The sequence below is a fragment of the Bubalus kerabau genome, chromosome 14, assembly GCF_029407905.1.
Source record: "Bubalus kerabau isolate K-KA32 ecotype Philippines breed swamp buffalo chromosome 14, PCC_UOA_SB_1v2, whole genome shotgun sequence".
Lineage (NCBI taxonomy): Eukaryota > Metazoa > Chordata > Mammalia > Artiodactyla > Bovidae > Bubalus > Bubalus kerabau.
The window spans coordinates 26,958,101-26,983,780 of record NC_073637.1 but is presented as its reverse complement, the minus strand read 5'-3'; the positions used below and the strand labels follow the sequence as shown (position 1 = coordinate 26,983,780).

The 25,680-nt window shown below is 42.4% G+C and overlaps 1 long non-coding RNA gene across 1 annotated transcript; it reads right to left on the bottom strand.

The window, feature by feature from the left end:
* Nucleotides 1-20,803: 20,803 nt before the first annotated feature.
* Nucleotides 20,804-22,797, bottom strand: LOC129626704 (uncharacterized). Its single transcript, XR_008702152.1, has 2 exons — nt 22,691-22,797; nt 20,804-21,185 (listed from the first exon to the last, which is right to left on the bottom strand). It is a non-coding gene; the product is annotated as an uncharacterized LOC129626704 (long non-coding RNA).
* Nucleotides 22,798-25,680: the final 2,883 nt, after the last annotated feature.

Genomic DNA, 25,680 nt, shown 5'->3' with positions numbered 1-25,680 from the left:
TAGGAGACTTTAACACTCTACTCACATCAATGGACAGATCATCGAAACAAAATAAGGAAGCACAAGTCTTAAATGATACATTAGATGAGATGGATCTGACTGATATCTTCAAGACATTGCATCAAATGCAGAAGAATATACCTTCTTCTCAAGTGCTCATGGAATATTCTCCAGGATAGACCACATCTTGGGTCACAAGTCAAACCTCAGTAAACTTAAAAAAATTGAAATTGTATTAAACATCTTCTCTGACCACAACACTATGGGACTAGATACCAATTACAAAACAACAACAACTGTAAGAAACACAAATAAATGGAGATTACTTAACACATTTCTAAATAACCAGCAGGTTACTGAAGAAATCAAAAGGGAAATCCAAAAATTTCTAGAAAAAATTGACAATGAAAATGACAACTAAAAACCTATGGAATGCAGCAAAAGCAGTTCTAAGAGGGAAGTTTACAGCAATACAATCCTATCTCAAGAAACAAGAAAAACATCGAATAGACAACCTAACTCTACACCTAAAACAACTAGAAAAAGAAGCACAAAACAACCCAAAATTAGTAGAAGGAAAGAAATCCTAACGATCCAAGCAGAAATAAATCAAAAAGAAATGAAAGAAATGGTAGTAAAGATTCAGTTCAGTTCAGTTCAGTCACTCAGTTGTGTCTGACTCTTTGAACCCCATGGACTGCAGCACGCCAGGCTTCCCTGTCCATCACCAACTCCCAGAGTTTACTCAAACTCATATCCATTGAATCAGTGACACCATCCAACCATCTCATCCTCTGTTGCCCCCTTCTCCTCCCACCTTCAATCTTTCCCAGCATCAGGGTCTTTTCCAATTAGTTAGCTCTCCTCATCAGGTGGCCAAAGTTTTGGAGTTTCTGCTTCAGCATCAGTCCTTCCAATGAATATTCAGGACTGATTTCCTTTAGGATGGACTGGTTGGATCTCCTTGCAGTAAAGGGACTCTCAAGAGTCTTCTCCAACACCACAGTTCAAAAGCATCAATTCTTCAGTGCTCAGCTTTCTTTATAGTCCAACTCTCACATCCATATATGACTACTGGAAGAACTATAGCCTTGACTAGATGGACCTTTGTTGGCAAACTAATGTCTCTGCTTTTTATGCTATCTAGGTTGGTCATAACTTTCCTTCCAAGAAGTAAGTGTCTTTTAATTTCATGGCTGCAGTCACCATCTGCAGTGATTTTGGAGCCCCCCAAAATAAAGTCTGACACTGTTTCGCCATCTATTTGCCATGAAGTGATGGGATCAGGTGCCATGATCTTCTTTTTCTGAATGTTGAGCTTTAAGCCAACGTTTTCACTCTCCTCTTTCACTTTCATCAAGAGGCTCTTTAGTTCTTCTTCACTTTCTGCCATAAGGGTGGTGTCATCTGTATATCTGAGGTTAGTGATATTTCTCCCAGCAATCTTGATTCTGGCTTGTGCTTCATCCAGCCCAGCATTTCTCATGATGTACTCTGCATATAAGTTAAATAAGCAGGGTGACAATATTCAGCCTTGATGTACTCCTCTTCTTATTTGGAACCAGTCTGTTGTTCCATGTCCACTTCTAACTATTGCTTCCTGACCTACATACACGTTTCTCAAGAGGCAGATCAGGTGGTCTGGTATTCCCATCTCTTTCAGAATTTTCCACAGTTTATTGTGATCCACATAGTCAAAGGCTTTGGCAAAGTCAATAAAGCAGAAATAGATGTTTTTCTGGAACTCTCTTGCTTCTTTCAATGATCCAGCAGATGTTGGCAATTTGATCTCTGGTTCCTCTGCCTTTTCTAAGACCAGCTTGAACATCTGGAAGTTCACGGTTCACATACTGTTGAAGCCTTGCTTGGAGAATTTTGAGCATTTCTTTACTAGCATGTGAGATGAGTGCAATTGTGAGGCAGTAAAGCAATGGCAACCCACTCCAGTACTCTTGCCTGGAAAATCCCATGGACGGAGGAGCCTGGTAGGCTGCAGTCCATGGGGTCACTAAGAGTCAGACACGACTGAGCGACTTCACTCTTCACTTTAGCATTCTTTGGCATTGCCTTTCTTTGGGACAGGAGTGAAAACTGATCTTTTCCAGTCCTGTGGCCACTGCTGCATTTTCCAAATTTGCTGGCATATTGAGTGCAGCACTTTCACAGCATCATCTTTTAGAATTTGAAATAGCTCAACTGGAATTCCATCACCTCCACTAGCTTTGTTCATAGTGACACTTCCTAAGGCCCACTTGACTTCACATTCCATGAACAAAAAGAATTAAATATCTTTAATTTGCAGAACACCATTGCAATAAAAGGAATTAAATATCTAGGAATAGACTTACCTAACTAAGATCATGACATCTGGTCCCATCACTTCATGGAAAATAAATGGGGAAACAGTGGAAACAGTGTCAGCCTTTATTTTTTGGGTCTCCAAAATCACTGCAGATGGTGATTGTAGCCATGAAATTAAAAAACGCTTACTCCTTGGAAGGAAAGTTATGACCAACCTAGATAGCATATTCAAAAGCAGAGACATTACTTTGCCAACAAAGGTCCATCTAGTCAAGGCTATGGTTTTTCCATTGGTCATGCATGGATGTGAGAGTTGGACTATGAAGAAAGCTGAGCGCCGAAGAATTGATGGTGTTGAACTGTGGTGTTGGAGAAGACTCTTGAGAGTCCCTTGGACTGCAAGGAGATCCAACCAATCCACTCTAAAGGAGATCAGTCCTGGGTGTTCTTTGGAAAGACTGATGCTGAAGCTGAAACTCCAATACTTTGGCCACCTCATGCGAAGAGTTGACTCATTGGAAAAGACTCTGATGCTGGGAGGGGTTGGGGGCAGGAGGAGAAGGGGACAAACAGAAGATGAGATGGCTGGATGGCATCACCAACTCGATGGACAAGAGTCTAGGTGAATTTTGGGAGTTGGTGATGGACAGGGAGGCCTGGCATGCTGCAATTCATGGGGTTGCAAAGAGTTGGACATGAGTGAGTGACTGAACTGAACTGAAGGAGACAAAAGAACTGTACACAGAAAATTGTAAGACAGTGATGAAAGAAATCAAAGATGACATAAACAGATGGAGAGATATTCCATGTTCCTGGGTAGGAAGAATCAATATTGTGAAAATGACTATACTACCAAATGCCATCTACAGATTCAATGCCACCCCTATTAAATTACCAATGGCATTTTTCATATAACTAGAACAAAAATTTCACATTTCATATGGAAACACAAAAGACCCCAAATAGTCAAAGCAGTCTTGAGAAAGAATACTGGAGTTGGAGAAATCAACCTTCCTGACTTCAGATTATGCTGCAAAGCTACAGTCATCAAGACAGTATGCTACTGGCACACACACACACAAAAAAAAACAGAAATATAGACCAATGGAACAAGATAGAAAGTCCAGAAATAAACCCTTGCACCTCTGGTTACCTTATTTTTGACAAAGGATGCAAGAATATACAATGGGGCAAAGACAGCCTCTTCAATAAATGGTGCTGGGAAAACTGGACAGCTACATGTAAAAGAATGAAATTAGGACACTTCCTAACACCATACACAGAGATAAACTCAAAATGGATTAAAGATTTAAATGTAAGGCCAGAAACTATAAAACTCTTAGAGGATAACATAGGCAGAACACTCAGTGACATAAATCAAAACAAGATCCTCTATGACCCACCTCCTAGAGTAAGGGAAATAAAAACAAAAGTAAACAAGTGGGACCTGATTAAACTTAAAAGCTTTTGCACAGCAAAGGAAACTATAAGCAAGTGAAAAGACAACCCTCAGAATGGGAGAAAATAATAGCAAATGAAAAAAATTGACAAAGGATTAATTTCCAAAATATACAAGCATCTCATACAACTCAATACCAGAAAAGCAAACAACCCAATCAAAAAATGGGGAAAAGACCTAAACAGGTATTTCTCCAAAGAAGACATACAGACAGCTAACAAACGCATGAAAAGATGCTCAACATCACTCGTTATTAGAGAAATGCAAATCAAAACCACAATGAGATATCACCTCACACCGGTCAGAATGGCCATCATCAAAAAGTCTACAAACAATACATGCTGGAGAAGGTGTGGAGAAAAGGGAATGCTCTTGCACTGTTGATGGGAATGTAAATTGATACAGCCACTATGGAAGATGGTATGCAGATTCCTTAAACCACCATATAACCCCGCAATCCCACTCCTAGGCATATACCACAGGAAACCAAAATTGAAAAAGTCACATGTATCCCATCATTCATTGCATCACTATTTACAATAGCTAAAACATGGAAGCAACCTAGATGTCCATCAACAGATGAATGGATAAAGAAGTTGTGGTACATATACACAATGGAATATTACTCAGCCATAAAAAAAGAATGCATTTGAGTCAATTCTGATGAGGTGGATGAATCTAGAATCTGTTATGCAGAGCGAAGTGAGTCAGAAAGAGAAAGATAAATATCATTCTAATGCACATATACAGAAATTTAAAAATGGCACTGAAGAGTTTATTTATAGCACAGCAGTGGAGAAACAGACATAGAGAATAGACTTACGGACATGGAGAGAGGGGACAAGAGGGTAAGATGTTTGGAAAGAGTAACATGGAAACTTACATTGCCATGTGTAAATTAGATAGCCAATGGGAATTTGGTGTATGGCTCAGGAAACTCAAACAGGGGCTCTGTATCAACCTAGAGAGTGGGATGGGGAGGGAGATGGGAGGGAGGTTCAAAAGAGAGGGGATATATGTATACCTATGGCTGATTCATGTTGAGGTTTGGCAAAAAAACAACAAAATTCTGTAAAGCAATTATCCTTCAATAAAAAAATTAATTAAAAAAAATCAGCACAGGTCCAAATGACCTTAGTCTAGAAAAGAATGCAAAAGGGCCTTTATCAGGTTTACTAGACCATTAATACTAGATTAATGACAACCTAGTAAAAACTGGCATCTCTCTGCTTTATACCAGTGTGTCTTTGGGTTCTGATTTTTGTACTCCTGTATGTTTGAGGAAAAAAAATAAAAAATCTTAGTGGAAAATATGTTCAATGCCAGTTGCTCCTGGTCTGTCTTGCGGAGAAAGACAGGAGACGTGGGCAGAGCCAAGGACATTAGGCATGTAGACGGTACCATTCCAGATTGTTTAGGCCACGTACCATGGACAAGCTCCACCTCCCTAAGGCCATTTGCAAGGCCTTAGAGGAAGCCTGTGAGATTTGGTGTCAAGAGGCCTCAACTTAAGAACCAGATCACACATCATCTGAATTAAGAAATTCGTGTAGATGAAAAGGGGTGATGTTCACAATTACACCAGAACAAATGGGGCCACACGAAACAGGCTGGCAGGCCGAGAGCCATGCAGATCCTGGGCATGTGGGTTTAACCTCACAGAGCCTCATCCTCTTCCTCAGTAAATCAGAAAGAATTCTGGCGTCTGGGGGGTTGACAGCAAGCTCTGGGCTGATCTGAGGGCCTCGTCTGTGAAAGATATTTGGAAATGGGTCATTCAGGGGCTAGACCAAGGCTGTGTGCCATCCCCCACAGAACAGCCTCTAGAACTCACCAGCTCCTGGCAGCTGACACCTCAGAGCCAAGAGATAAGATGTGTGTTTCTCTGGTCTGAGAGCCCACGTCCCTGTCCAGGCTCCACAGATCCACCACAAACTGCTCTTAGAGTGAAAATGCTCGCTTATCATCCTGTGGCTGCGAACGCTTGGGATACAGTGGTCCTTAAGGCCACACCCAAGCCTGGCAGAAGACTTTAAATCAGATACACTTTTAAAACTCATTTCAAAAGCACCTCCCCGCTGGAGGCTTTGCATGCCTCTAAACACCCAGAAAGACCCACAACATGTGAGCACCCCAGCATAGCACACTTGGGTAGATACAACCACAGATCATGTGATATGGCAGTAGATATGGATATATGAAAGCTGGATGTCACACACACACACACACACACACACACACACACTGCATAGAAAGACTAAGCAAAATATTGGTGGGAAATGAGGAGTCCCTTGGGGAAGAGCTGCACCAGGCTTTGCAGAAAATTGAGAGCCAAATGTTGGCTTCCATGATGCACAGCCTGGCCTCCCCTGCATGACTCCAATCTCACTCTAGCTGTGGAGAGGGTTAGCTTCTGGGCTCTCAGTCAAGTCCCTCTCTGGGAATTGCTCTGCCTCACCTGAGTTCATGACCCCTGCCCAGGGGCAACGCATATCCAGTGGCTGGAGCCTGTGGTTGCCTCAAGCTAGAACGACCCTGCAGGACTGTCCCCACCCTGGAGATCCCCAGGGTCAGCACCAGCTGCAGCCTGTTTGGTGGATATGTTGCGGTCCTCCTTCATTCATCCTGCACGGATCCCTGGAGCTCTCCCCTGCCATATTCTTGCACACGAGGCTCTATTCCAGGGGTGGTTTCCTAGGAAACCCAACCTAAAACAATGCATCGTTCATCTTCTTGGTTTCTTGGATGAAAGATGTACTAAGAAATAAAAAGAAACTGTGTTAAAGATGGAGCCTGGTCCCTCTCAGGAATAAGCCAACCTTCAGCCATGCTGGATTCAAAAGAAAACCCAGGCACCACTCGCACCCAGAATAAGGGCTTGTACCTGAAAGGCTTTTTCTTACCAACAATCACTGAGTCATTTGACTCTTTTTTTCTTATTTTTGACCATTCTGTGAGGCACACAGGATCTTAGTTCCCCGAGCAGACCCGTGCCCCCTGAAGTGGAAGGGCAGAGTCATAACCACTGAACAGCCAGGGAAGTCCCCATTTGACAGTTACTTTAATAAAGTCATTAAAAAAAAAAAACTTAAACATATAAGGCCATATTTTTTTAATTGCCTATTTTGTCTTTCCTTTCTCCAGGGGATCTTCCCAACCCGGGCACCTAACCCAGGGCTCCTGCATTGCAGGCGTTCTTTACTCTCTGAGCCACCAGGGAAACCCCTCCAATTATCTGACATCACATTAATCATGTCTGAAAATAAAATCTATCCAGTTATTATCAGCCACCTGCTTCTTTAGGGAAACCTACCTGGGCTCCCCTGGTGGCTCAGATGGTGAAGAATCTCCCTGCCATGTGGGAGACCCAGGTTCGATCCCTGGTCTGGGAAGATCTCCTGGAGGAAGGCATGGCAACACACTCCAGTATTCTTGCCTAGAGAATCCCATGGATGGAGGAGTCTAGAAGGCTACAGCTCATGGGGTCACAAAGAGTTGGACATGACCGAGCAACTAACACCCGAACCACAAGTAACTCTAAGGAGGAAACGTGTCTCTATGGCAGTTTTGGAACACAGATATTGGAGGACTAGTCCTGGGTCCCAGAACCCAACTCCAGGTGCTTCTCTTCACCAGAGTTCCCCCACTCACTCGTTTTCTTGGCTGGGCACTGCTGCGGAGAATGCACCTCGTATTTGACCTTCTGTCTTTCTACACACATCTGTATAAAGAATCTTGCCAGAGGGTTTCCCCTTAGGCTTCGGTTGGCCCAAAGTTTTACAGTATGATGACAGAAATGCTCTAAAGCTGATCAGAAAGCTCGCCCTCTGCACAAGGCAGAAAGTACCTTCAAGGTCTAGTTTCTCATCCTCTCCGAAGCCCTGTGAGCTGACGGGCAGAAAGATGCTACAGAAAAACAACTCCTGAGTCCACTTTTGAAACTGCACTGTGCATGTAAATCCTTCCTTTTAAATGATGAACCACCATCCATTTGTAGTGAAATCGAAACTAGGTGAGTGAAATTCAGGGGTCGGAAATTATTCCATAGGATTTGCCATGTGGGATCCTGGTCTGTTTGAATACCTAAAGGACTGTGAACAAAAGCTTCACAGAAGCAGTGTTAGCACCAACCCCGACCCCACGGGTCTTGTGGCCACAGATGTAAACCCTTCCCTTTCACCCACAGGCCTGTACCTCCAACCCAATGGCGAGTGCAAAACCACAGGCTTCAAAGGGGGACTGCCCTGGCCTCCCCGCCAACCCCTACAAGCTGTCTGACTCAGGGTGCCTCCCCTCCAAGAATGGGTTGAGAATTAACGTTGTCTGCTCCTGTCCTATTAACCTTTCATGTGATTGATGATTTCATTTGATTAGTTAGTTTGTACAAGCTAACCTCTAAGAGCAACATGGAGGCCTCTCACTGGCGGCCTGGTGCAGCCCATCCCCAGATCCATAGCCTTTTGTTGCTGTTCAGTCTCTTTGCGACCCCGTGGACTGCAGCACACCAGGCTTCCTTGTCCTTCACTATCTCTCAAGGAGTTTGCTCAAACTCATGTCCATTGAGTCAATGATGCTATCTAACCATCTCATCCTCTGTTGCCCCTCTTCTCCTCCTGAACCTTTCCCAGCATCAGCCCAAGAGACACACGGCAAATCACTAGTGACAGAGCAGAGAGAACAATTCAGAATGCCTGCTTCTTACTCTGTCTTTTGCTCTTTGAGTCCAGATGACCTCTGTCCTGCCCTCTCATGTCTGGTCCACCACCAACAGATTGTATGCTGCTGCTGCTAAGTCACTTCAGTCATGTCCGACTCTGTGTGACACCATAGATGGCAGCCCACCAGGCTCCCCCGTCCCTGGGATTCTCCAGGCAAGAACACTGGAGTGGGTTGCCATTTCCTTCTCCAATGCATGAAAGTGAAAAGTGAAAGTGAAGTCGCTCAGTCGTGTCCGACTCTTCGCGACCCCATGGACTGTAGCCTGCCAGGCTCCTCCATCCACGGGATTTTCCAGGTAAGAGTACTGGAGTGGGGTGTCATTGCCTTCTCTGAACAGATTGTATACCATATTTCAAATCTCTCTGATTAACCCAACATAAAAATATTCACTAAATTCATTTTTTTCTTCTGAAAAAAAATTAAGGAGCCATATTTTTCCAGGATAATATCCAGTGAGATTAATGAAAACCAAAAAAAAAAAAAAATATATATATATATATATTTATCAGTTCAATTCAGTCTCTCAGTCGTGTCCGACTCTTTGCGACTTCATGAATTGCAGCACGCCAGGCCTGCCTGTCCATCACCAACTCCCGGAGTTCACCCAGACTCACATCCATCGAGTTGGTGATGCCATCCAGCCATCTCATCCTCTGTCGTCCCCTTCTCCTCCTTTCCCCAATCCCTCCCAGCATCAGAGTCTTTTCCAATGAGTCAACTCTTCGCATGAGGTGGCCAAAGTACTGGAGTTTCAGCTTTAGCATCATTCCTTCCAAAGAAATCCCAGGACTGATCTCCTTCAGAATGGATTGGTTGGATCTCCTAGTAGTCCAAGGGACTCTCAAGAGTCTTCTCCAACACCACAGTTCAAAAGCATCAATTCTTCGGTGCTCAGCCTTCTTCACAGTCCAACTTTCACATCCATACATGACCACTGGAAAAACCATAGTCTTGACTAGACGGACCTTTGTTGGCAAAGTAATGTCTCTGCTTTTCAATGTGCTATCTAGGTTGGTCATAACTTTTCTTCCAAGGAGTAAGCGTCTATATATATGTATATATATATATATACAAGAGAACCCAAAAGAAAAAAATTTTTGAGTCTGTTAGTTTCACTACAGCAGCTGAGGTTTTATGTGCCTGGGGTTTCTATTATGTAAATATAACTCAACTGATATGGGTACTTTCCAGGTTTTTTGGCTTGATTTTCAAAACCGTTCTGCATTCACACTCTCCCTGAAACATAACCCCTGCTACGGAAGAAGAGAGGTAGTTTTGTAGGGATACAAAAATCTTTCATTAGAACATCTGCTCCACATAAGAGTTTGTTTCAATCCTAGAAATTATTCCAGGAACAATTACAACTGAGTCTGGAGGATTGAGTCATTTCTACATTAAATGAAGACCAAAACTTCTGAGCATCGGTTCAGAGACAGAGTTGTTCGCAAGTGGCTTGTCATGGGCTGTCGGATGATTGAATGTATCAACTTTTCACTTATTAAACAACAACAATAAATTATTCAGTGTGTTTTTAACACTGGGCTAAAATAATGGCCATATGTTCACTACTTTAAATCTCCAAATTCCATTTATATGATCTTACTTCCTTAGAGTGACTCTTAAACTACATGAAATTTTTGGCAAGTATTTCTGGTAGGGTTGAGTGCTCTTCCTAATTGGGGTTTAACCCTTCCTCTTTCTGAATTCCATTCAAAATTTACAGGAGACATACTATGAGGAAGGAATGATTTCAAGTACTAGAAATATGCAATATAGCTTTTAACTGCCCCCTCCCTAAGCACCATGACCTCACCCCCCTCCCCCAACACACACTCCTTTACCTGCATCCTTCATTGGTAACACCTGTACCTCCCTTCTCCACGTGGAAGTTCCTCATCAAAATGTAGCTGAATATTACCTTTGCCAAGAAACCATCATGACTCCTGCTCTCCCTGCCCTCTTCCTCTCACATAATTTTATTGTGCCATTTACTTCAGTGCATTTAAACCATTTTCATCTCTCTCCCACACCATGTTGAAAGTTATGTGAAGGTAAGTTAGTTTTTGGATTTTCTCTGTATTCTTAGCATCTACTATAGCACCACATCCCACATATATTAATAATCCACTCTCATGAAGCAATGGCTAGGGGAATGCTGACCTTCATCCTCCTCCTAGTGCAGTAGCATTAGCACAGCTGATTGCCGATCCTTCTAGAATGTTCTAGGTGTGTGTTCTCTGAAACACTTTTCTCCTTATCTCCCCATACCTCTCTGGACATCCTTTATCCAGATCCCCTGATAATTCCTATTCTTTCTCTTATTCCTGTAATAGCTGACATTTTAGTGGTTTCTACATTGGTTCTTCTCCTCCAGCATCCTTCCCCTGGATGGTATATTGAGACCTTTGCCTGTGAACATCAGTTCAGTTCTGTCGCTCAGTTGTGTCCAACTCTTTGCAACCCCATGAACTGTAGCCCTCCAGGCTCCTCTGTCCATGGGATTTCCCAGGCAAGAACACTGGAATGGGTTGCCATTTCCTACCCCAGGGGATCTTTCCAACCCAGGGACTGAAACCATGTCTCTTTCCTCTCCTTCATTCGCAGCTGGGTTCTTTACCACTAGTGGCTACCTGGGAAGCCCTATATAAACATTCAGTTCAGTTCAGTTTAGTCGCTCAGTTGTGTCTGACTCTTTGCGACCCAATGGACCACAGCACGCTAGGCCTCCCTGTCCACCACCAACTTCTGGAGCTTGCTCAAACTCATGTCGGTTGAGTTGGTGATGCCATCCAACCACCTCATCCTCTGTTGTCCCCTTTTCCTCCTGCCTTCAATCTTTCCCAGCATCAAAGTCTTTTCCAGTGAGTCAGTTCTTCACATCTGGCCTGTGAACATTGTCCGAGATGTAACCAGCATTACCATCAGCCAGAAGCAACCAGCCCTGAAGCACTACTTCTCTGATGTTTCTGTCTATTCTCAGAGGTGTTTCTCCAGCAGTGAGGTATGTTTTCAGTCATTTGTGGCACAATGAGTATCTATATTTTTATATATATTCTAGATTGAATGAAATAAGTATCTTTTGTCATTTATAAGGAATCAGTAAATCGAAGGTCTAAAGAGATTTCAAGACCAAAATAACCATGGAAATAAACAAAGCCTGTGTACATCAGAACCAAAAATATCAGGGTGGACCTAAGATAATTCAGACAGAAAGTATAAACAGGTCACCTTACTTTCTATTTCTATTTAGGAGGCCATTCATGGCAAATTGTTGTGATTACACAACTCTTAGAATGATATTTCAGTTGCTCAGTCATGTCCAATTTTTTGTGACCCTATGGACTGCAGCATGCCAGGCCTTCTTGTCCATCACCAATTCCCGGAGTTTACTCAAACTCATGTCCATCGAGTCGGTGATGCCATCCAATCATCTCATCCTCTGTTGTTCCCTTCTCCTCCCACCTTCAATCTTTCCCAGCTTCAGGGTCTTTTTTAATGAGTCAGCTCTTTGCATCAGGTGGCCAAAGTGTTGGGGTTTCAGCTTCAGCATCATCCTTCCAATGAATACTCAGGACTGATTCCATTTAAGATGGACTGGTTGGATCTCCTTGCAGTCCAAGGGACTCTCAAGAGTCTTCTCCAAAACCACAGTTCAAAAGCATCAATTCTTCATGGCTCAGCTTTCTTTATAGTCCAACTCTCACATCCATACATGACTCCTGGAAAAACCATAGCTTTGACTAGATGGACCTTTGTTGGAAAAGTAATGTCTCTGCTTTTTAATATGCTGTCTAGGTTGGTCCTAACTTTTCTTCCAAGGAGCAAGCATCTTTTAATTTCATGGCTATAGTCACCATCTGTAGTGATTTTGGAGCCCCCCAAAATAAGGTCTGCCACTGTTTCCATTGCTTCCCCATCTATTTGCCATGAAGTGATGGGACCAGATGCCATGATCTTAGTTTTCTGAATGTTGAGTTTTAAACCAACTTTTTCACTCTCCTCTTTCACTTTCATCAAGAGTCTCTTTAGTTCTTCATTTTCTGCCACAAGTGGTGTCTTCTGCATATATGAGGTGATTTATATGTCTCCCAGCAATCTTGGTTCCAATGTGTTCTTCATCCAGCCCAGCATTTCTCATGATGTAATCTGCATACATGGAGAAGGCAATGGCACCCCACTCCAGTACTCTTGCCTGGAAAATCCCATGGATGGAGGAGCCTGGTGGGCTGCAGTCCATGGGGTCGCAAAGAGTCGGACATGACTGAGCGACTTCTCTTTCATTTTTCACTTTCATACATTGGAGAAGGAAGTGGCAATCCACTCCACTGTTCTTGCCTGGAGAATCCCAGGGACGGGGGAGCCTGGTGGGCTGCCGTCTATGGGGTCGCACAGAGTCGGCCACAACTGAAGTGACTTAGCAGCAGCAGCAGCAATCTGCATACAAGTTAAATAAGCAGGGTGACCATTTACAGCCTTGATGTACTCCTTTCCCAATTTGGAACCAGTCTGTTGTTCCATTTCAGTTCTAACTGTTGCTTCCTGACCACATACAGATTTCTCAGGAGGCAGGTCACGTGGTCTGGTATTCCATTCTAAAATGTGAATCCTACTGCCTTGGCCTTACCTAACTGATAAGGTGTGAGGGCTTTCATTGGAGTCCAGAGTCACTTGAGGCAACAGCTTAATTCTGGTCGAGATAAAGCCTGTACAACACTTTCCTTAGAAGACTCTCCTGAGAAGCCAGAAGCCAGTGTGAATCCTGCTCTTGGAAGGGCAAACTTCACTCTGGCAGTGGTTGAAGGTTTTTATAGCTGATATTTTGCCAGCTTCCCTGTTTGTCTTAATGGGATTAGAGAAAGCAAGGCTCACGTTCACTCAACACTCAACTCACAGCCTTATCATTGGCAATTTTTTTTATATTTATTTGGCTGCATCAAGCCTTATTTGTAGCATGGAGGGTCTGTAATTTGTGGTATATTGGCTTCTCTCTAGTTGTTGTGCTCGGTTTCAGTATTTGGGGTGCACAGGCTTAGTTGGCCTGGCAGCACATGGGATCTTAGTTCCCCGACTGGGGATTGAACCCATGTCCCCTGCTTTGAAAGGCAAATTTTTAAGCCCTGCACCACCAAGGAAGTCCCATCATTGGCAGTTTATTCAGCTGTGGAATGGTACCCAGGTCTTGGCCTTAACAGGGAAAATTTTAGGATCTGAAAAAATAGTGCTTATTTCACAGTTCAGTTATTTCACCTGATGGATAGAACACAATTTACCAAAAGTTCTAATACTTTATTATGTGTTTGTGTCTGGGTTTGAAAGGTGTGATACAATCTTGGTCAAAGAAAATCTGCTAGGGGCAGTGGTGGCGGTTTTTCAGAAAGGTTTCTTTACTGATAAAAAGATACATACATAGATATCTTGCTTTTCTCCTGGTGCCTCATGTGACATGACATTTATTTTGTGATATATTAGAAAGATAACAGACATCAATAGACATGAAAGTTACAACCTTTTGGCAGTGATAATTTGAAGAGACAAGAACTTATGTGAAATAGACATGTCTATTTAACATTCATTATTAATATCTTTGATTAAAACTAGCCTTTATGAGGTTTAAAAATTAACTGGAAAATTTAAATTTACAGAATAATAATGGGTCTGTGTCCTGAAGATTAAGTAAAAGAGCCCCTACACAGGAGACGAAAGGATCCTCCAGCGTTGACATCCTGGTTGATGGTGTTGGGTGTGGGAAGGAATAGGTCCAGTATCCCAGCCTCAGGACAAATCTGATTCTGTAGCTCCCCAAGTGGGTAAAAATCACCCACAGTAAGAAAGAGCCTTGGTGTGTGACGAGCAGGCCGAGACCCCAAGCAGCCCCATGGTGAACCCTCCATGACCTCACTTCTCTTAAACAAAGGGTTGAACTTGTTGGTTCCGAAGCCCCTTCAGTTAGAGACCCTTCACTTTGCTGGTGCTGACTGGTGGCCCCCATCCCAGGAAGGGGTCCCCGGCTAAGGCATTCAGAAACTCAGGGGTATGAGAAGGGACTTCCTAGAGCGTCTTGTTCTTTTCTTCTGTGCAGGTAAAGATCTAATGGAATGTGCTCCTCCTCACGCCCTGCTCACCCCCCACATCTGTCCTCTTTCCAGGCCCTGCTGCTTCTTGGCCAGCTGTATTCTCTCTGCTCAGGACAGAGGCAGCCTGGGTGTCCCTCTGCCCAAGCCCTCCTTGAGGCCACTGACTCTCCCACACGGCAGGTCCTGTTTTCCTACAGAGGTTCATCACCCCGAAGGCCTAAAGGCACCAGACCCTCTCCCCTTTCACTCAGTGACAGTCCTGCTTGAAAAGAAATTACACCCCTTGTGATGATGATTAATGTCATGTGTCAGCCTGGTTAGGCCCTGATACTCAGTTTCGGGTCAGACAGCAGTTTGGATGGTACTGTGAAGGTATTGGTCGGGTGTGATTAGCATTTAAATCAGCAGACACCGAATAAAGCACATCACCCTCCATAAAGTGGGTGGGCCTTGTCTAATCAGTTGAAGGCATTAAGAGCAGAAGACTGTGGTACTCTGGTGGTTCAGGTGGTAAAGAATCTGCCTGGAATGCAGGAGACCCAGGTTCAATCCCTGGGTCGGAAAGACCTGGAGAAGGAAATGGCTACCCACTACAGTATTCTTGCCTAGAGAATTCCATGGACAGAGGAGCCTGGAGAGCTACAGTCCATGGGATCACAAAGAGTCGGACATGACTGAGCAGCTAACACACGCCTGGAAATAGGAGTTCTGCCCCCAGATGGCCTTCAGACTTCAGCTGCAATATCAGCATTTACCTGGGTCTCCAGGGTGCCTGCCTCACTGCAGATTTTGGACTTGCCAGCCTCTACAATTGCATGAGCCAATTCCTTCAAGTAAGTTGAGTCTCTCTGTGCATGTGTGTCTGTCTCTCTGTCTCTACACACACATACACGCACGCACACAACACAACACACCCCATTGGTTCGGTTTCTCTGGAGGACTCTGACTGATACACCCTCAAAGCACAAATCTAAGGCCCTCCTAAAACTGAAGGAGAATCAATAGAGCAGCCTCTTTTCTGGCTCGTCAGTGCCTCACCTGGCTTTTATGCCCCACCACTTACACGGACCGCTTTATGAATGATCATCCACAGGAATTTTAAGATCTCCCTGGAGGAACCATGTGATTATGAGACTAAAGGAGGAAACTTGCTTTTATGTCTGAATTAAATTTTCAGATACAGTGATTTACTAAAGCAGCTTCCTCTGTCTGGATTGTGTTTTTGGTTGTTTTGTCTAAAATTCGCATTCCGTTTCTCTGTTCTGTTGTAAGGAACAATTCTTCCTGTCTTTCTGTAAAATCACCCTGGTTGGTCTCAGCATTTTGCCTAGTGTCTGGCACTCCTTTTCATTTTTAAGTCTGGTGTTAATGTCTGGCACACAATAGGATCTCAAACTCTTTTCTAGCACACTGACCAGGCACAGGTTAGGCGTGCCTGGTTAGGTGAGATGGGACAGTCACCTCTGTGCTTGCCCAGCAACCCCTCAGACTGCCCCTCCTCATCTCTTCTCTGTTCTTCTCTGCAGCTGTGGGTGCAGCGCTCAGCTCCTCTAAATCTATCTGATTGGGAAATACCAACAGGAGAGAAAGGGAGGTACAGTCGAAAGGAAAGGAAATTCTAAATGTAAATTTTAATTTCTGAGCACTTGAAATTCTCTCTCTTTTCGCCCACTCTTTAACAAATAAGTAGGTGATTTTGTTTAAGACCTGTATCAACCTTAAAGCAGCAAAGAATTGCTGAGGAAAGAGAAGTGTTTACTCTAGATTACAAAGAAATGGACCAGTGATTTGGGGACACAACCAAAATGAAAAAAGGATTTTTCCCTCAAAAAGTCCAGAGTCCAGAGGAAATAAAAACAGGTACACCTTTAAAAAAAAAAAAATGGGTTACTTGGGATATATTGACAGGTTAAAAGGATAGATGAAAACTAAATCTTTAGGAAGGTGTAAAGTCTTGATCAAAGTCTCATGTTTCAAAGATGTCTGAAACAGAGATGGTCCCTACTGGGGGAATAATGGTAGATTTAACCAGTCAGTATGCATAAAACCCATAAGCATATTTCCTTTATCCAAGCAGCTTTACTTTTAATCACTTGTCTTAAAGAAATGATAAGATAGGGTGAAACATGTGTATGTAATTCATTTGATTACAGTGTGGCATATAATGCAAAAAGCTGGAAACACATTTGTAAGAGACTGATTAAATTGTGGTACACATATATCAGGTCTTCCCAGGGGGCACTAGTAGTAAAGAACCTGCCTGTCCATGCAGGAGACATGAGATGCAGGTTCGATCCCTGGATCAGGAAGATCCCCTGGAGGAGGGCATGGCAACCCACTCCAGTATTCTTGCCTGGAGAATCCCATGGACAGAGGAGCCTGGCAGGCTACAATCCATGGGGTGGCACAGAGTCGGATACAACTAAAGTGACTTAGCATGCATGCATACACATACATATAAAGAAAGACTATGTAATGATTGTAAAAGATAAGGCAAAACCATATGGGTTGAAATGTAAAGGTATTTACTATTTACAGTGAATGATAAGAAGAGATTACTTATATATAGAATATACTAAATTATATATCATATTAAATAGAGGGGGTTTGAGGAATTGTCAGTTATTGTATCATCATTATCATTGTTACCATCTTTGTCATTTGGGGTCACATCCTAAGTATCAGATGATTTACAAATGTTACCACATTAAATCCCTATGACAATTCTCTGTCAGAATTTACATATGAAAAAAATAAAGTATGGAATGCCAACTTACCCAAGGTCTAACAGTTAGTGAGATGCACAGCTGGACTCAAACATCTCTGCCTGACTTAAAAGCTCTCATGCTTTCAAAACACCATAAATACATAAGATATGTTGCCCACTTCTAAAAAAGTAAGTTTATAATCTAATGGGGCAAGAGGAGAGGAAAAAATATATGTAACTAGGGACGATGGTGGTAATAATGATGATGATAATTACTGAAGCTAATTTAGGTCTGTTTGCCAAACTCTATTCTAGGTGTTTTATATTTAATCACATGTGTGAGCTTCATGGTTACTATGGTAACTATGTGACAGGTATAACTATTATCATACTTTACAGAAAAGAAAACTGAAGCCCCAGGTCATACAGTTGTAGGACCTGGCCGTTTAGTTACTCCATTTACCCCACCTCCAAAGGTAGCACAAGGAAAGAACAAGTGAATTTTCACGAGACATCTAAGGACAGTATTACTTCCAAATAAGGATTTATAAACTCGGAGGCTGGGAACCTCATCTGCCTGTGTTTTCAGGACCTAAAACAGAGCCTGACAAAGAAGACTGCCGTAAACCTTCACTGGCTGGACTAAGCATTCTAGCCCAGGCGTGCTTAGTCCAAGCAGAGGAGGCTTTTTATCAGGACCTTTCAGAACTGTGAGATTTGGGTGGGAGGGTAGGGGCCGAGGAGCAGGAAGGCCCATGAAGACACAGAGTAAACCCTGTGAGTTCATACTCAGTCTGTGAAGGGCAGGTCCCGGAGAGAGAAAATGGAAAAGAGACGTTTGGTGAAAGTTCAAACCCATGAAAGGGCCTGCGGAAAATAAGTTTGGAAGTTAGATGAGCACTAGGTGACAAAGGGCCTTGACTGGCAGGCAAAGGAGTTTGAAATTTAGTTAGTAAATAAACCCAGATTTATTAAGGAAAAAAAATATATTTTTTTTAGCAAAAGCTTGACAGACACGGGATGGCACATCAGTTAACATCCAGAAAGATCAAATGAAAGGGAGAGAAACTAGGACAAGAGACCAGCTAAGGGCATCATCCAACAGTACAGATAAGAGACTGAGAACCTGAGCTAACGAAGTCATAGTGAAGATCGAGAAGAGGAAAGGATGAGAGAAAGATATTCAGAATGGAGAACTGATAAGTCCTTGGATCCTGTCTGTAAGCATGTATTATGCTTTTTAAAAAATGACCATAAATTCTGTGACACTCCTCCTACTGGAGCTGGGGATTATATCTGCCCTACTTGAACATGAGCAGAGTGAGTCAGAAGAGACACCATGTGACTCCCAGGGCCAGGTCGTAAAGGCCCACGTGGCTTCCAACTGGCCATGCACCACGTGCGAGGTCTTACCACCCTGAGACACCCTCCAGAGGGGCCACGAGGGCACCAGGCAGTCATCCCACTGACTCCTCTCTCAGCCTCTCTGCTGGAGTCTGGGAGGAGAGTCTTCTTGAGCCCTCCTGCCAGTCAACACCACCAACAGCTGCCCTCAAGACAAACAGATGTACAAGAATCGACCATCTGAGCCTGCATGAGTGCCTGACCTATGATATCAGGAAGTGTATTAAAACTGTGTGTGTGCTTAGTCGCGCAATCGTGTCTGAGTCTTTGCAACCCATGGACTGTAGCCCACCAGGCTCCTCTGTCCATGGGATTTTCCTGGCAAGGATACCGGAGTGGGTTGCCATTTCCTCCTCCAAGGGGTCTTCCTGACTCAGGGATCGAACCTGTGTCTCCTGAGTCTCCTGCATTGGTGGGCGGATTCTTTACCTCCAGCATCACTTGGGAAATTATTGTTCTTTTAAGCCACTAAGTTTGGGGATGGATTTGTTACATAGTGATCGCTAACTGGTGATAGGGGAGTGCAGGTAGGTGTTAGTAATTATGGCAAAAGAAGGGCTCACATGGGATATGGTTATCCTATCTGTAACTTCAGTATTAGATCAGCTGCACCTAGCATTGTGCATAAGCACACCTTTATTGACTAAATAAATCAGTTTCTTCTTTCGTGCTAACATGTAACCTCAATAAAGTTTACAAATCTCAAGTATACCGTTCAGGGAGATTTTAAATATAGATAGGTCCATGTGACCACTACCCAAATCAAGATTAGACTATTTCCATCTGTTTGGAGGTCTCTCTTATGTCCCCTCCTAGCCTATATTCCACCCAAAGGTTCTATTGTTCTTTTTTATTTGAGGACAATTGCTTGACAATGTTGTGTTGATTTCTGCCAAACAATATCGTGAATCAGCCGTAAGTATAAATATGTCCCTTCCCTCTTGAACTTCCCTGCTACCCCACTACCCTATCCTACCCTGCTACCCTATTCCACCCCTCTAGGTTGTCACAGAGCACTGGGTTGAGCTCCCTGTGTTTACAGCAACATTTGTTGTTGTTGTTGTTCGGTCACCCAGTCGTATCCAACTCTTTGCAACCCCATGACACAGTACGCCAGGCCTCCCTGTCCCTCACCATCTCCCAGAGTTTGCACAAGTTCATGTTCATTGCATCCACTGGAGGAGGGAATGGCAAACCACCCCAGTACACTTGCTATGAGAACCTCATGAACTGTATAAAAGGCCAAACTTCCCATTAGCTGTCTGTTTTAAGGTAGCATTATTTTAGTCTCTAATGCCATAAATCAGTTTTATCTGTTGATAAACTTCATCAAGATGGAATCCTCGAGTATGTACCCTCTGCAATTGTGAAAGTCCTTGTGCGGTCAGACCTCTGCAGATGACCATCCTCTCACTCTCTCTAGAGTCCCAGCTTCACCCACATGACTATCCAAATCCTCTTAATTATAGGGCTTAAATTAGTCCCTGGGAACTGAGTCTTTCTGACCTCAGTTCCGCCTGTAAATGGTAGCCTCCTTCTCCCCAAGTAGAGAAGACTGCTCCACGTCCAATCTGCTATCTACCTGCTGTAAACAGGAGGGTGTCACTGGGAGATCTGGGTAAGATCTCCTGTTCAGCAAGCCATTCCTGTCTGTGTTGTTTTCTCCAGGCTCTTTCTTCGGTCTCAAAGCTGAGCAACCACAAAGCTTGCCAGTCTGCGGTTGCAGCCCAGCGGGCGTGTGTGTTGTCTGTAGCGATAGTTTGCTTTTCTTCACTGCTACGTAGCATTTGCCTGTACCACTTCCACAATTTATCCTACTGTTGGTGGAGCTTTGGGTTAGTAACTCTGGGTTATTATGAATAATGCTGCTATAAATGTGTTTGCAAATCTCTTTTGATCTATCCACTGACAACCCAATTACATCCTCCTTTTTTTCTAACAAGATTTTGGAAACCACTAACTCGCTCATTATATTTGTTTGCTTGATCAATATCTGGGAAGAATATCTTAAATTTTTTTTACTGATATACAATAAGTGATTATTAATTTACCTGCTACACTTTCACTAAGAGGCACATTTTAGCCAAGTATTCTCAGAAGGGGGGAAGGGAATTATAATAGCGTTATCTTTAAAACATCTTTGTCAGTGTTAGTTATCCCAAGCTAATGATGTGTAGAGCCTGTTTCTTGCTCAGGAATGCCCCTGAGGTTTGGATGGTAGGTTTTATGGTCACCTGAGCTTCTCCCACTCCAGGTAGGATTCACACTGTGTGGGAAACATGCCCCTTTTTACAATAAAAGTGGAAGAAACATGATCACAACTGTGGAAGTGATTTATATGTGTGTTCTCATGAAAACTAATTTTAAGAAAAAGAGCATATGTAGAAGTCAAAGATCTGCATGTTGATTCCTTTAAAGTGATTTTGTCTGTGGACCACCTGGAAAATCTTTTCCATCCTCAGAAAGTACTTGGATCCCAATTTCAAGACAGTTGGTTCAGTTCATCCCAAATGGAACTCACCTGGAGATCAGACAATTGAATTTACTAATTAAAAAAATTAAATTAAATTAGCTGTTCAAGAAAAACTCATTAAGCATGGAAAAAGAAGTCCTGGTACAAGATCCTTTGTTCAGTAGTTATACTTCTCAAAGTCACTCATTCATTTATCCAGCAAACATTTCATGAGCACCAGGTGTGGATCAGGCATAGAACTAGGCTCTGAAAAGACAGCAGTGAACAGGGCCCAGTATATCCCCACATGCAGAAGTCTACAGTCAATAGAAAATGTTGCAAATAAAGGGAATTGATGAAGAGTCCTACAGAAGGAGCTCTGAGAAGAGACCGTGAAGTTGATCTCAAAGGACATTTTCATTGCTTTGGTTTACAACTTAAAAGATGTGTCATATGCACGTGTATATAAATGTGTGTTTAAATGCAACTTACTAATGAAAGCCATCAATCCTATAACCCCATGTGACTCAGACAGCAAAGAATCTGCCGGCAATGCAGGAAACCAGGTTCAATCCCTGGGTCAGGAGGATCACCAGAAAAGGGAATGGCAACCCCCTCCAGTACTTGCCTGGGAAATCCCAAGGACAGAGGGTCCATGGGGTCACAGAGTCAGACATGACTGAGCAACTAACACTTTAACGTCTTTCAACCCTATAGCAGATAGAACAGAACTAACCCATGCAGACCTCAGAGCGTGCAATGTCATTGTTTGGAACCCTGTTTGCATTTCTATTGGTGTCTCTCATTGGGTATTGCCACCCGTCAGTAAACTTGATAGATACATTCAAATTTCATACATTTTACTTTCAAACTTAGGAAGAGACTAATAGTTTACATATTAACACTTAAAATCAAAGCCATGGTGGTTTATTTAAATTTACACATTATGATCCTTCACAGAGCTATGAACAGAACTCTGGTTCATTAAATTGGTAATGACTGCTCCCTGCAGAGAACATTCATTTCTATTTAGTCCTGAGCCACAGCCCATGCCTACCCACAAGCTCAGGGACCTCGGGTAAGCTGTTATCTGAGGTTTGCCAAAAAGTTTGTTTCAAAATAACTGTCCCTGTTAGGCTGCAGAGTTCCACAAAGGAACCAAAACTGCAGTTGTGTTTCCAAGAGCCAGTGATTCTGAAATCACCTAACATAAACATTTATGAAATCTGAATAGCAGATAAAAGATTCCTTTAAAGTTGCAAATGTATTAGTCAGAAGATCAGTATATTAAGCTCTTATCAGTCTAAGTGAGATTGTGTTAATATTATTTAACTGTCCAGTTGCCTAATAAGGAATCAAGGAAATGGAAAGAGTAGCTTTTGCCCTAAAACCTCTCTGCCTTAAATGCCACAACCGTGGTTAGAAAATTTAAGAGGAAGCTGAGACTGTTCAAGGTATTTGAAAAAAAAAAAAAATCACTCATTTTAAATGCCCCATAAGCCAGAGCTGCACCTTGAACTCCCCTTTTCCAGTCCCCCAAAGTGCTAGAGGACCAAAAACAGTGTTGTTCTCACCAAAAGTCTTTCCAGTTATTTGGTTCCTCTGGAATCAGCCGAAACAGATTCCTGACCACCTCTGGGCTCTGTCGGTGCTGTGATCTATTAGTACTGTCTGCCATGGGCGTGGCAGGGAGGACAGGCAGGACAGATGGCATGTATCTGCCATTTCTGAGCCCCACAAAGAGGTTTCTGGCAATGAGCTGAGTAAACTTCAAAGTTCAGGAAATTAAAACAATCATCTCCCTGGTAAATGAGACTAGATGATTAGATGGATCATTTAATGCCTCACCCCTCTCTCCTTTAGGTGAGTCATCCAAAAAACAATTTATTCACTGTAACTGCTGTGGATGTTTTCTTCCTTAAATAAGCCTGCAACATTTTTAATGGAAAAAAAAACTTAAAATTTAAGTGTCTTGTAGTTTTTTTAACTAAAGTCTATCAGTCCAAAGTAATACAATTCCACAATTCAGAACATTTACTTAAAATACCAATTCATACAATGTAAACCATAAATTAAACAGCAAATTGATTAACTGGCTGGTTACATTCACATGTATATTCCAGCCAACCACTTAGTTTCCTTCCTGTTTCTTTCAGTTCCATCCCCTATAACTTTAAGCAAGTTGTTTAAATCCTCTAAGCTGTGTATTTCCTTATTATAAAATGAGTTTATAATAATTCCTTCTTTGCAGGTTGTTTTGAAGAAATACTGAGATAATCCTAATAAAGTACATATGACACATTGCATGAGTAAATATCAGCTCTCATTATCACGGTTTAGAAAAACCTGGAAGAAGGCTGAGTTTTTAGCTCATTCAATAGCCAAATGGAATTTGTAGAATTAATTGTAGAATTAACTAATTGTAGAATTAATTCATTTGTTACATCTCTTCTTCCTTCCATGATCACAAACCACTGACTTCTGATTTTGAAGGTTTTATATACGTTTATGTTTAAGAATGTTCTACATGTGGAAGGTCCTATAAGATCCACATAAATAAAGTCAAAGGGAAGTAGAAATTAAATTATATTTGAGCACAAAACACATCTGCAGAGACTGTAATGTTTGGAAAAACTTCTCAGATGTGTGGGATTTCTCAGAGAAATTCTGTAATTCCACAAGCTATCGTAGAGGCACAGAGAAGAATCAGAAATACGGCTCTAGTTACTCCAAAGGGAATAACTATATTTAAAGGTAACTACTCAGTTGCCTGGTAGCTCCCACCTTGGCCTTTCCTGCACATTTTATCTTCCTCTCCTTGTAACTATGAACTGGCCTGATGGTGGATTAAGCTATTTATCGTCTTAGGACTGTTGTTTAGCCACTAAGTTGTGTATGACTCTGTGACCCCGTGGGCTGTAGCCCACCAGGCTCCTCTGTCCATGGGATTTCCCAGGCAAGAATACCGGAATGAGTTGCCATTTCCTTCTCCAATCATCTTAGGATATATATGGGTAGCTCTTCTTCTTTCAAACCCATTGATCATGTCTACATTTACAATGTGGGAGTAACATACAAATATTAACATCTGATCATACTTGCTTTGTATAAAAATGTTTACCTGAAGTACAAACACTGCAACTTTCATAGAGCAAAGGTTCCTATTCATTTTGTGATATTATTTTTAATGTTTGGTTCTTTTGTGTGTGTATGGGTTGTGTATGTGTGTGTTTCTTAATCATAAAAGACCTCAATTTTCCTGTTCAGAACTCCCATTTGTTTTATTCTTCAAATATAATGGCCTTCATCTTTTCACTAAGTAACTTAAATACTTGTTCACTCATGTTTAGAAATTAAAGAATCAGTTTACATTAACCTTAATAGTATCTTTTTAATTTTGTGAATCAATTTAATTGTGAATCAATTATACTTAAATTTTTTTTAATTTTAGCATAACTGATTCACAATGTTAATCAAATGTATTAAACATAATAAAAAAGTATTAATTTTGCTATAGAGCAAAGTGATTCCATTATACATATATATATTCTTTTTATATTCTTTTCCATTATGGCCTATCACAGGTATTGAATTTAATTCCCTGTGCTATGCAGTAGGCCCTTGTTGTTTATCCATCCTAAATATACATAATAACTTGCATCTGCTGACCCCAAACACCCACTCCATCCCTCCTCCACCCCCATTCTTAATAGTATGTTGATATATGTTCCAAGTTCTATTCTCTGAAATCAGATGCTGAGATGGAATTTGGGTGTAAATTTTTTTATTAGGAATCCATACCCGTGAAAGGAAGGAAGTGAAAGTAGACTCAGGCAGAGAAAGAAGTAGAACCGCAGTGCAGGCCAGACAAAATCTCAGCCGCAGTGCGAGAAAGTCTGGAATGAGGGCACTGACCACCTGTGCCCCACAGCCAGCTAAAAGGGCCACACTTTCCCCACCCATCACACTCAGTCACCAACACCCCAGCAAGGCCATGACCCCGGTGAGGTGGCTGTTCACAGCAGGCAGGTCCCAGGGTGGCTGGCAGCAGGCTGTCCAGTGAGCACACTGCCGCAGTGACACGTGCCCTTCCTTACAGGGAGCTGGGGGTGTGGCTCTGTGTGCATCACCATCAGCCAATGGACACACTGTAAAACTGGTGGCCTCCAGACTGAGGTAGTAAAACTGATCCATGGAGACAGGAAAAAAAATTAAGAACTTGAATGTATCTTCTACTTTATCTTCTGTTATTATGATTTGTTGTTGTTGTTCAGTCATTAAGTCATGTCTGATTCTTTGTGACCCCATGGACTGCAGCAAGCCAGGCTTCCCTGTCCTTCACTTTCTCTCAGAGTTTGCTCAAACTCATGTCCATTGAATAAGTGATGTCATTCAACCATCTCATCCTCTGTCGCCCCCTTCTCCTCCTGCTCTCGATCTTTCCCAGCAAGTTCTTTCACACTTCATGATATCCGTTCTTTATTAGTCATAAAGTTGTTAGGTCATAATGGAAAAATAAGGTAACCTTGTAAGGCTTTTTTCAATGTGAATATGCATTATTTAT